Genomic DNA, 10,398 nt, shown 5'->3' with positions numbered 1-10,398 from the left:
CGGGCCGCCGGGGCTCCGGCCTCGGTCCGCGACGCTCACCCCAGGGCGACCCGCGCAGCACAGAGCGCCCTACCCCACTGGGCTCCTACTCTTTCAAAGAAGTTGGCGCGCCGCGTTACCGAAGCCACGCGCTCCGCAGACTCAGCGCGCGTCTTCTGGGCAGCTTGTGAAAGTGCAGCTTCTTGAGGAACAGGTCTGCAAATACCGCAATTTTAAAGAGCTACCAGCGCCTTTCTAGGGCGCAGTTACCACTTCGTAGGCCCGGAGAGCCGATCTTTACACGGCTGTAGCGGAGAGGGTGCTGTCCTCGCCACACCTCGGGTTTCTTCTGCAGACTCGCACGGGCTCCCTTTGGCACTGAAGGAAAGTGGCTTTGCGCAGTATCGGGCTTCCTGCTTTGCAGGAGAGCTCCTCGGCAGTCTCGCCTTGCCCGGACCTGGCGTTCCTGGAGAGACATGACAAGCAGCAGCATTTGTTCCTCAAAAGGCCACTGCCATCAAGTAAGGTCACCTAGAAAAAAGAGCCCCAGACATTCTTGAAATTCGCTGTGAGTTTGGAAAGCACGAGGCCAGAGACCGCGCGTCGCAGTTGTGGCTGCCTGTTAGAGTTACCTGGGGAGCTTTTAAAACTCCAGTTTGCCCAGGCCACACTCAAAGACAATTAGGTCGGAATCTCTGGGGGTGGGACTCACTTCAGGATACCGTTAAATTTCTCAAGCGATTCTAGTGTTTAGCTAAGACTGAGAATATCAGCCTGTAAGTAATTTAACACGGGGAGCTGATAATTGGCGCAGGAGCAGACTTGGGAGGTTAAAGCATGAGACCTTTTTACAAGGTCATTATAATTCTCCTGAGGAAAAACCAGGCGTTGAAGAGGGAGTTAAATTCGTAGCTGTGAAGCTAGGCCCCGCGTGCTAGTGCCTGAACAGTCCCATCAAATACGCAGCCGTTTCTCATCCCGTTCTTAGGGTCACCCTCAAAGTCAGAAAAGCTGACCAGCTCCATGATTTGTAGGCCTCGCCAAATCTCTTTCAAATATAATGTGCCCGAGTGCCGGCTGGGCAAGGTGCTGTACCATTTCCGGCTAGAAGCAAACACCTAGGCTTCCAGGGGAAGCTTCAGTTTGATCTCATTCTGTGAGCTGCTTCTCGGAGCAGATGTACAACTGCTCCTGAGCCCCATGCAGGCTTCACGTGGCTCGCTCAGCAGTCGTTGATGGCAAAGGCACGGTGGTGCAGGGTGAATTGCAGTTCTGGAGTCAGCCTCTTGTATTCACAGCCGTCAGGCAATCGACACGAGTAGAGCTCACTGGCATTTCATGAGCTCACAGAGCCAGGGCAAATAGGCCAAGGCTATGGCGATGTTTTGAGAACCTTTGCAAAGGGGAACACCAGCATGGTTCAAGCTTCAGTCCGGCCATGAGTTAAAAACATTGGCTTCGAAGTGTGGAGAAGGTGGAAGTAGTAAGTAATAGGAAGCAAGAAGCAGAAGGTGGTAGGACTTTCCCTCTGATTCCCCATCCTCTTCCATCACCCTAAAGATTGCACTCCCCCAGAGTCTGGTCTTCAGGTTCTACGCACGCACGTCAGTCCATGCTTTATAAGTGGAGTATGCTTAAAAAATAGCAAAAATGTCTTAAGCATTTTTAATTAATTACAGTAACTGACATTTTGCTGTTATTCCTCCTCACACTTACCCTATCATTCTTGCCACTGTCTGAAGCAGGTGTGGAAGTCTTCTTGCATTATTGTACTATCATGGATGCCTCAGTGTCCTCAGTGGATTTCAAATGTTGACCTTTCCTGATCCTTCTGAGTTTGAGGAAGAGCCAGAAGTTGCCAGGTGCCGGACCTGGTGAGTGAGGTGGGTGAGGACGCACTGTAGTGTGTTTATGAGCCTGTCTTTCCTCTGGAAAGCCCTTGGCAGCCTTTGTTGTATTTCCTTGCCACACCTCACACAGATATTCATGAAGGAGCACCTCTAGAACTGCTTCAGAAGCTCACAAGAATGATGGGTTAGCCATGTTCAAAACGAGAGGGGATACTTCGAGGGTCATTAACAGCAGTGTGTCTTTTGCTGTAATAAAATTTGGATTTAGCCATTCACTGTGGATTTTGGTCACACCTCATACTATCCCGGGCTCCACAGGTGAAGTGATCAGCCCTGGTCACTCTCAGATGCTATGCGCAGTTCCCTCCCTGAGCCCTCCTCTCAGCTGTCTGACCAGCGCCTGAAAGGTGAGAAACATGGCCAAAACCCAAGTCATGATTTTCTGTCACAAACATGTTCCTCCCAAAATGTTCCAAGTGAAGTCATTAAAATCTTTGATATCATTCTTGTCTCCTTTGTCTCAAACTTCACATCTAACCCAAGGGCAAATTCTGTCCATTCTGTCTCCAAAATATCCTGCTTCAGCCTGCAACCATTCTGTGTGGGCCTCAGCATCGCTCAGGGAACCGCTTCGGTATCTTTGCTTTCCCCTCTTGTGTACTGATTCTTCCAGTCCACAGCTATTTTCCATCTGGTGGTTACAGTGCTCCTTGGCGGTCACAAGAGTGTGTCACTGCCTGCTCATAACCTTCCAGTCACTTTCCATCACTCTTGCAGTACACCCAAAGTGCTTAGCAAGGCGTGCTGTTCTGCAAAATCTGGCCTCTGATCACCTCTCCTTCACTGACACTTTCCCCCTTGCTCACTCATACAGGTGTTCGTGGTCCCCTCTCAGATCGTTAGCCCTTCTGTTCCCTCTGCTGGAATCGCAACCCTGACAGCAGACAGATGCTTCATTTTTACTTTGTTCGTCTGTCTGCTTAAGGGTCACCTCAGAGAACCTATTCATTACTGAGCAGCCTCCATAGTGCACCATTCTGTAACACAGTGTTTATTTCCTACTACTCTTATAACAAAATTACCACAACTCTATGGCTTAAAAGAAGACAAATATATATTATCTTACATTCCTGAAGGTCAAAAAGCAGTTTCCCCAGACTAAAGTCAAGGTGTCAGCAAACCGACCATCCTTCTGGAGACTTTAGAGAAAAACACCAGCAATCTACTGGTGTCTGTCAGCTTCCGTCCTAATATCTTCTGTCTTTCTCTGACTTTGACTTTTCTCTCTCTGCCTTTTATAAGAACATGAGATCTCCCTGGGTCTGCCAAATAAGACTTAACTGGATTTCACGTGCAAAGCCCCTTTTGCTGTAAGAATAGTGCATTCACATGTTCTGGGGGTTAGGAGAAACATCACTGGCTGTCCTCATCTCTTTGCCCTGCTTTATTTTTCTTTACAGTGTATACTTATGTATTGACTTCTTTATTATCTAGTTAATGCACTTACTAACAGTAGTAGACTATAAGAAATCCTAAATATATGTTAAGTAGTGATTTGTTCTTACAAAAGGTTATTGTTAGAGTGTATGCTCCTTGACAGTAGAAAATTTACCATGTTCATTATTGAATTCCCAATATCTATTTCAGGTCCTAAGCACTTGATAAATACCTGAAAGAATGAATGAATTGCTTCAGTATTTATTTGCACCAGTCCAATATATTTGTCCACTTTTTATTGCTGAAGCCAACACCTAAAACTCAAAGAAGAGCTTCATTTTGACTCACAATTTGCAGAGGTTTCAGTCCATGGATGGTTGCTTGGCTTCAAGGCAGAAATAGCATAGCAGGAAGGAATAAAGAGGATCCAGGGACAGGAATGGACCTTTCCAGGTCCTTTCCGCAGTGACCTGCCTCTTCATTCCAGGCCACATCTCCTAAAAGCATATTCAGCTTTGAACTCATGCCCCCATGATCCGGTCATTTTCCAAAACCTCGTCTCTAAATATATCAGATGTTGGGAAGATATTTTAGATACATGTCACCCCTGGCCTCCAAAAACCTCATGCCCATCTCATGTCCATAAAATGCATGCTGTGAGCCCTTATAAAAGTGAAAAACAAAGTTAGATACTTCTAAGATACAATGGCACAAGATAAAGATTCTCATTCTAAAAAGGAAGAATAGCAGAATAGAAAGCATCCGGTTAAAGCAAGATTGAAAGCCAGCAGGGCAAATACTAAACCCTGTAATAGCACCCATGGGAGGGTGTGAGGAGACGTGATCTGAAGGGCTTGGGTGCCCCTGCCTCTGTGGCCTTGCTGGTTGTAGCCCACATGGCCTCTCTCTTGGGCTTGCTCTACTCATTACCTATGACTTCCCTCAGTAGACATCCTACTTCCCTAGCAACTCCAAATTCCTGGGGTGTCCATTGTTCCTGTGGCTTCACTCTCAACTTCATGCTTTGCTCTTTCAGGGGCACACTGACTGGTCCCAGGCTTTTACAATATGGAAAGCCTCCATGACTCCATATCTCTTACATTGTGCATGTCTGTAAAACCAGCAGCACATGAATGATGCTACGGTTTGAGGCCAATGTGAGTCGTAGCTGACCTCTTAGACCATGGTTGCAGTGGCCTCTTAATGCCTAGAAGGCTGAGCATAGGGAAATGAATCCTGGGAACCAATACCATAGGTTGCTGTCTTGCTCAGCGGCCCATGGACTATCTTCTCAAGTAAAAGGATTGTACTTTTGTACCTCTAACGCTATGATGGATGATGTCTTTCGGAATCCTGAGAGGCTTTCTAGTCATATTTCCTATTGTCCTGATGTGAAGTATTTGGTTTCTTTTTATTCCTAATCTTTTCAGCAGCATTTTTCTCCTAGGCCCCAACTTTCAACAGAAAGAAAGCTCTCATTTTTTGCATTTCTTTTTCTCTTGATTTTCACTGTAAATCTGGCTCAAAGCCACAGCCTAACTGTTGGGCTGCCTTGAAATTTACTCTGCCAGGTTATTTAGTCCTCTATTCTTAATCTTAGCCTCCTGAAAAGTCTCGGGGGATAGGTAAAATGTAGACAAACTTTTTGCCAGGGTGTATTCCAGTTGCCTCTATTCCAGTTGCCAATGGAGCTCTCGGTTTTAACTGAAATCACTTGAGACTGGCCTTTATTGTCCACATTCCTATAAGCTTTCTGGTCTTTGGAGCTCTGACCAGAGTCATTTACTAAGCTTGGCTTCGCATGTTCTAGGGCTTCTGTAGCCTATATCTCTGAACCTTTCCAAACTCCTCCCACAAATCAATTCCAAAGGCTTCTGAGCCACATAATGAGGTACAGCCACAACAAGGACATTGCTTCTGGTACTGTTTTTTCATTAGTTAGATTTCCCCATTCCTGGAACATGATATCCAACACCCACAATTTAAAGGAGGGGTTTATTTTGGCTCACAGTTTTCAGAAGATTCAGTTCAAGTTTGCTTAATGTCAAGACAGAAACAGAACAGAAGAAAGCTGCCCCACCCATAGCAGCCAGGAAGCACAGGGAGAAAGAGAAGGACTGGGGACAAGAACAGAGCCTTCCAGGTCACGCCCCCAACCAGCTTCTTCTGACCAGCTAGGAACTCCAGTGGGAGTATAGTGCCCCTGTGATCCAACCACCTCTCCCAAACCCCCTTTTCTGAATACATGAGACTTTGGTGGGAAATTTTAGACCTAAAGCATAACAGCTAACATATTCCAATTAACCTCCTTCCTTAGTTTCTGAAGATAATTTGTCCCATAAGTGAGTCATACTATACCAATTATAATCCCCAAACACACAGTTCCAAATGGTATAATCCCGTGTTGAAATCCTAAAAGACCAAAATCCATAAAGTCTAAAATCCCTAAAGATTAGTTCCCCCAAATCACAACCCTGAAAGATTAAAATATCAAATGATAAAATACTGAAAGTAAAAAATCTCCTAAACCGTAATTCCCACTTAAAAAAATCAAAAAGCTGCATAAACACAAAAGAAGTCCAAATTCTGAGAATTTTGGCTATGTGATACTTCAACAAAAACTTCAGCTTTAAAATTTGTCATTTTTCTGCATTTGGCATTTCCTCCAGCTGATGAAATTCTAGGAACTTTTAATGAATTAAAGCCACATTTTCCTGAAAAAGACAGAAAGTTACTGGTGGGTTCAAAAATAATGTGTACAGTAAGATGAAAAGGTAATTATGGGTAATTATGCAACAACTCACTTGAAACATGTCCCAGGCAGAGTAAACAGCAACAGCAGTGACCCTGAATAAAAATGAACTTTGCTTCCTGGGACCAGTGTGGTAAAACATAAGCATTTTAAGAACTGGGTGTGAGCATGTGGGCAAGAATCAGACTACATGAGCTCTCATAAGTCTTGGTGTGAGTTTGGATTTTATTCCACCCCAAGTGATAATGCCTTAATAAAACATATTTCGTAAGCTGGTGTTTGAAAAGAACGGTGTTGGTGGTAATTTGATAATTCAAGCACTCAATCATTTGTCACACAAATTACAAACTTTGAAGGTAATACACTTCTGCAGTCCAATATTCACTGGCCAGTGTTCACATTTATAGCAGTTGGTCATGACTAGAATGAGACATCCTTGTCCCTTGCACCATGGCAGTGTTTCTGTTAATTATCAATTTGTCTATTCTGTCTGAGGCATTAAGAAGGTGGCCAGGGCTTCTGGAGGCTGTCATATTGTCCTGTATCCCGGGACTTTCCTTTCTTCCCCTGGAAGCTTGGTTTGAGAGCAAGCTTAATGGCTTTCTGAAAACATTGTTACGAACAGCAGAGAGATTTTCATGGTATTTTTCTGAGACATGGATTTCTAAGAACCAGAGATGGAGACTACGTTTATGGTATAAGCCAAATTCCTTCCAAGTATAAAGTGACCAGACAATATTAAACTGGGTTTCTTATGTGATTTAAAAATATAGTGAATGCTTACATTGGCAAAGAATTGTTGCAGTAAGAGACACATTGACATTAACCACCTTCAGAGTATTCCCTCTTGCTGAATACACTTACTCCGTTATTCTTGCCACTTTTTAAAAAAAAAAAATATTTTTTGTGTTTTTAAAAATACCATTGGTACATTTTAGTTATACATAATAGCATTCATCATAGGGGCTTTGTGCCTGTACATGGTGTACCTCTTGGCTTCTTTTTTCCCCATTCCCCTCTGAAAGAGTTCTCAAAGTCCTTTTTCATGAATGTCTTTAGTTTTGCTGTTGTGGTACAATGGCAAGCAGCGTCCCTGAAATGACACCCAGGATTTGGAGGCAGATTTGTTCACGGCAACAGGCACTGACTGGATCACTCCCACAGTATCAAGCCCTGAACTCCGATGGTCTAGGGCTTATATGGGATAAGCAAGCAGGAAGTATACAGGCAGAATGGCTTGTCAACTGGGGACTGGTTTATACAATGTGCATCTCAGTGACCAGCCATTTCTAAGATAGGAGCAACTGGAACTGGAACAGGAACTATTACCTGGGCATCTGAGAAACTGAAGTGTACTGGCTGGAGGGGGCATTTTCTATTATAGTGGCTGCCTCTACATCCTGAGGTGATTCAAACTATTTACCTATCATGTTCATTATGACTTTGTGAAAGAGCCAGATATCACCTGGTGCCAGATCCAGTGAAGAAGGTGGCTGGCGACACACTGTGATGCTTTAACAAGCCCTCCATTCCATCGGATGGCACTTGGCCACACCACTGACCATATTTTTTAACACACCTGATAAAGCTGCAAAAGAGGACTTCCAGAACTGCTTCAGAAAGTGGTAAGAATGATTGGATAAGTGTATTTGAGGTAAGAGGGAATATTTTAGGGGGATTAATGGCAGTGTGTCTTTTACTATAATAAATATTTTTAATTTTAAAATTCACCGTACATTTTGATCACTCATTATACTGTTTAATTCCTTGGAAATAAAATCCAAGCTATAACTAGAGCAAGAAAAATAACATTCATAAAGCTTCATGAAAGTTTTCTGAAATCAATTTTCATGCATTAGTGTATTTTTTATATATATGTATATACATATATATGTATGTATACATACAACAGGTTATGTATACATAAAACATATACCAGGTTAGGGCCAAAAATCTCAAAAGAGCAAAGCCCTCAAAGCCTAAAATCCCAAAATATTAAAATCCCAAAAGTATAATTCTGGAAAAATAATTTTAAAACATTTTCATTGCATTTTTAGAGGGAATTTATTTAGGAAACCTACAAACATTAAAGAACAATTCATAGGCCACTTAAAATAGGCAATAGTAACATATATTTTTGCAAACATAAATTTAATGTATACTAAAGATAGTTTCATGATTGTAATAGTTGTAAGCAGACAAACCATATTCATAAAGAAATAGATCAACAAGTAAAATGTGTAGAGGAGAGTCTGAGGCAGAAAGATTTCAAGTTTGGGGTCAGCCTGGACAATTTGTTAAGGCTCTCTCTGAAAATAAAACAAATAGGAACTGGGTGGTTCCCGTATAGCTCAGTAACAGAGTGCTTGCCTAGAATGTGTGAGGTCCTGGGTTCAATACTTCATGTGTTAAAAAAAAAGTGCACATCAGTGTTTGTATGCACACAACTTAATTATTACAATCATTTGAAATACCATGACAGAACTTAAAATTTTTGGCAAGTTCAATCACAAGCCAAAAAGGGTTACCACAACCTAGTCACTCAAAGATCTGAGATCTCAAAAGTTCCTGCCTTTCACAAATGCAAAAAGAACATTACTTATTGAGGAAGTTTCAACGTATTTTATGTTTACACACAGTCAATGATATGATGACACGCTTTTCTGTAGTCAACTTTGTAAAAAATGTTTTAAAACAATTTGGAACTCTAAAAATCTTTACCTGATATACATCCATGATATTAAAATAATGCAAAAAGGAAATAGATAACAATAAAATGTAAAAAAAAAAAAAACCTGACAATTCTGCAGCAGGAGGTAAAAAAAAAATCTAAAAAGGGAGAAAGTCTAAAATGAAAATTCAACATATGGACAAGTATATTACACTGATAGATTATGGACAATTGCCTAGAAATAGTCCATAAAACTGGCCAACTTCCACAGTTGACCGTCAACTGTATAATGAATATTTGCATCCTGATAGGTAGTGGCTTTTATTCTTTTAGGGCCTGGTTCTCAGAAAATACTTCCACATTCATTTTCTACGTGGTCTTCCTCTCTTTGACATTTTTCTATGGTTCAGTACACACCAACGTGAGTGCGTACACCGGACAGTACATTCAAAGTGCCTCCATCTGAAAATGGCTTTTCAAGGTGCCTGGGTTGACTTCATGTCTCCTTCTCAGAAGGTCTAACTTGTGCAGCCAATTAAAAGTTGACTTTTACTCAATGTTATTTTCTTCTTTCACTTGCCACTACTTAAAAGCACACAGTTCATTTATTTACCTATTTCTGTCTTTCCTTTTGCATCAGACTGGTACCCATTATGGTTTGATCTACAAGATGCCAAATGACTCATTTGTTTAAAGGTGGGGCTTTGGGAACGTAGTTGGGTCATAAAGGGCTCTGCTCACCAGTGGGTTAATCTGTTGATGAGGTCACAGCTGAATGTGCTTTTATGAGGTGGAGGTAGGACATTCAGCTGTGATCTGGAAGGGTGTATGAGCTAGTCCCCAGCCTTTTCCTCCTCTCTGGCTCTTCTTGCTTCCTCTCTTCTCCCAACTGCCATGAAGAAAGCAGCTCTCCACTATCGTGGCCTTTCATCATGTTGTTTCTACTTTACAGCCAGCCAACCACCAACATAAGTCTCTGAAACCATGAGCCATTGTAAACCTTTAAGTCATGCGTGTTATTACTTTGTTCCAGCACTGGAAACATGAGTGGACAAGGAGAGCAGCGACCTAGTGTTTTTATTTATACCTTTAGATCTTGCCCTTGAAACAATGTTCTTTACATGCATGATGAATAAATACTTTTAAAATTGAATTCTGTGTTAACTTCTGATATCAAACCTATCAGAATATGCTGAACATATGGCAGATGGGTAAGAACAGAAGAGAGATTCCTCACAGTCAGCCATATTTATTTTTCTCCACATTTACATATCCTTTCAGTAAGGTGAGTAGTTGTGTCCATCTTTCCGTTACTTCCAATGTTCAAAGGGAACCTTGTCAAAGTATTCAGGGGACTGCTTCCTTCTCATGCTGAGTGGAGATTTTGTCAGAATGTTCCCGTTACTCTGGCTCCTGCTGCCCAAAAGGTAGAGGACCATATGTCCTTACAACAGTTACAGAAAAAAAATAGAACAAATCCTAGAATCCCACCAAATCACAACGTCATATTTTCTGCATATGTCAGTTTTCTGCACTCAGATTGAAAATCTGTTTAAAAAGAATTGCTTGGCCACATTCTCGGACACATCTCACCCAATGCAATCTCCAGCATCTCACTGGGTGGTAAGAGAAAGTAACACAGGAACAAGGAGCACGCTGTTCTTTCCCTTCCCTTCCCTTCCCTTCCCTTCCCTTCCCTTCCCTTCCCT

Source organism: Chinchilla lanigera, unplaced genomic scaffold, assembly GCF_000276665.1.
Source record: "Chinchilla lanigera isolate Chin_1 unplaced genomic scaffold, ChiLan1.0 scaffold00002, whole genome shotgun sequence".
In the NCBI taxonomy this organism is placed as follows: Eukaryota; Metazoa; Chordata; class Mammalia; order Rodentia; family Chinchillidae; genus Chinchilla; species Chinchilla lanigera.
Note: the sequence above shows the minus strand (reverse complement) of the source record.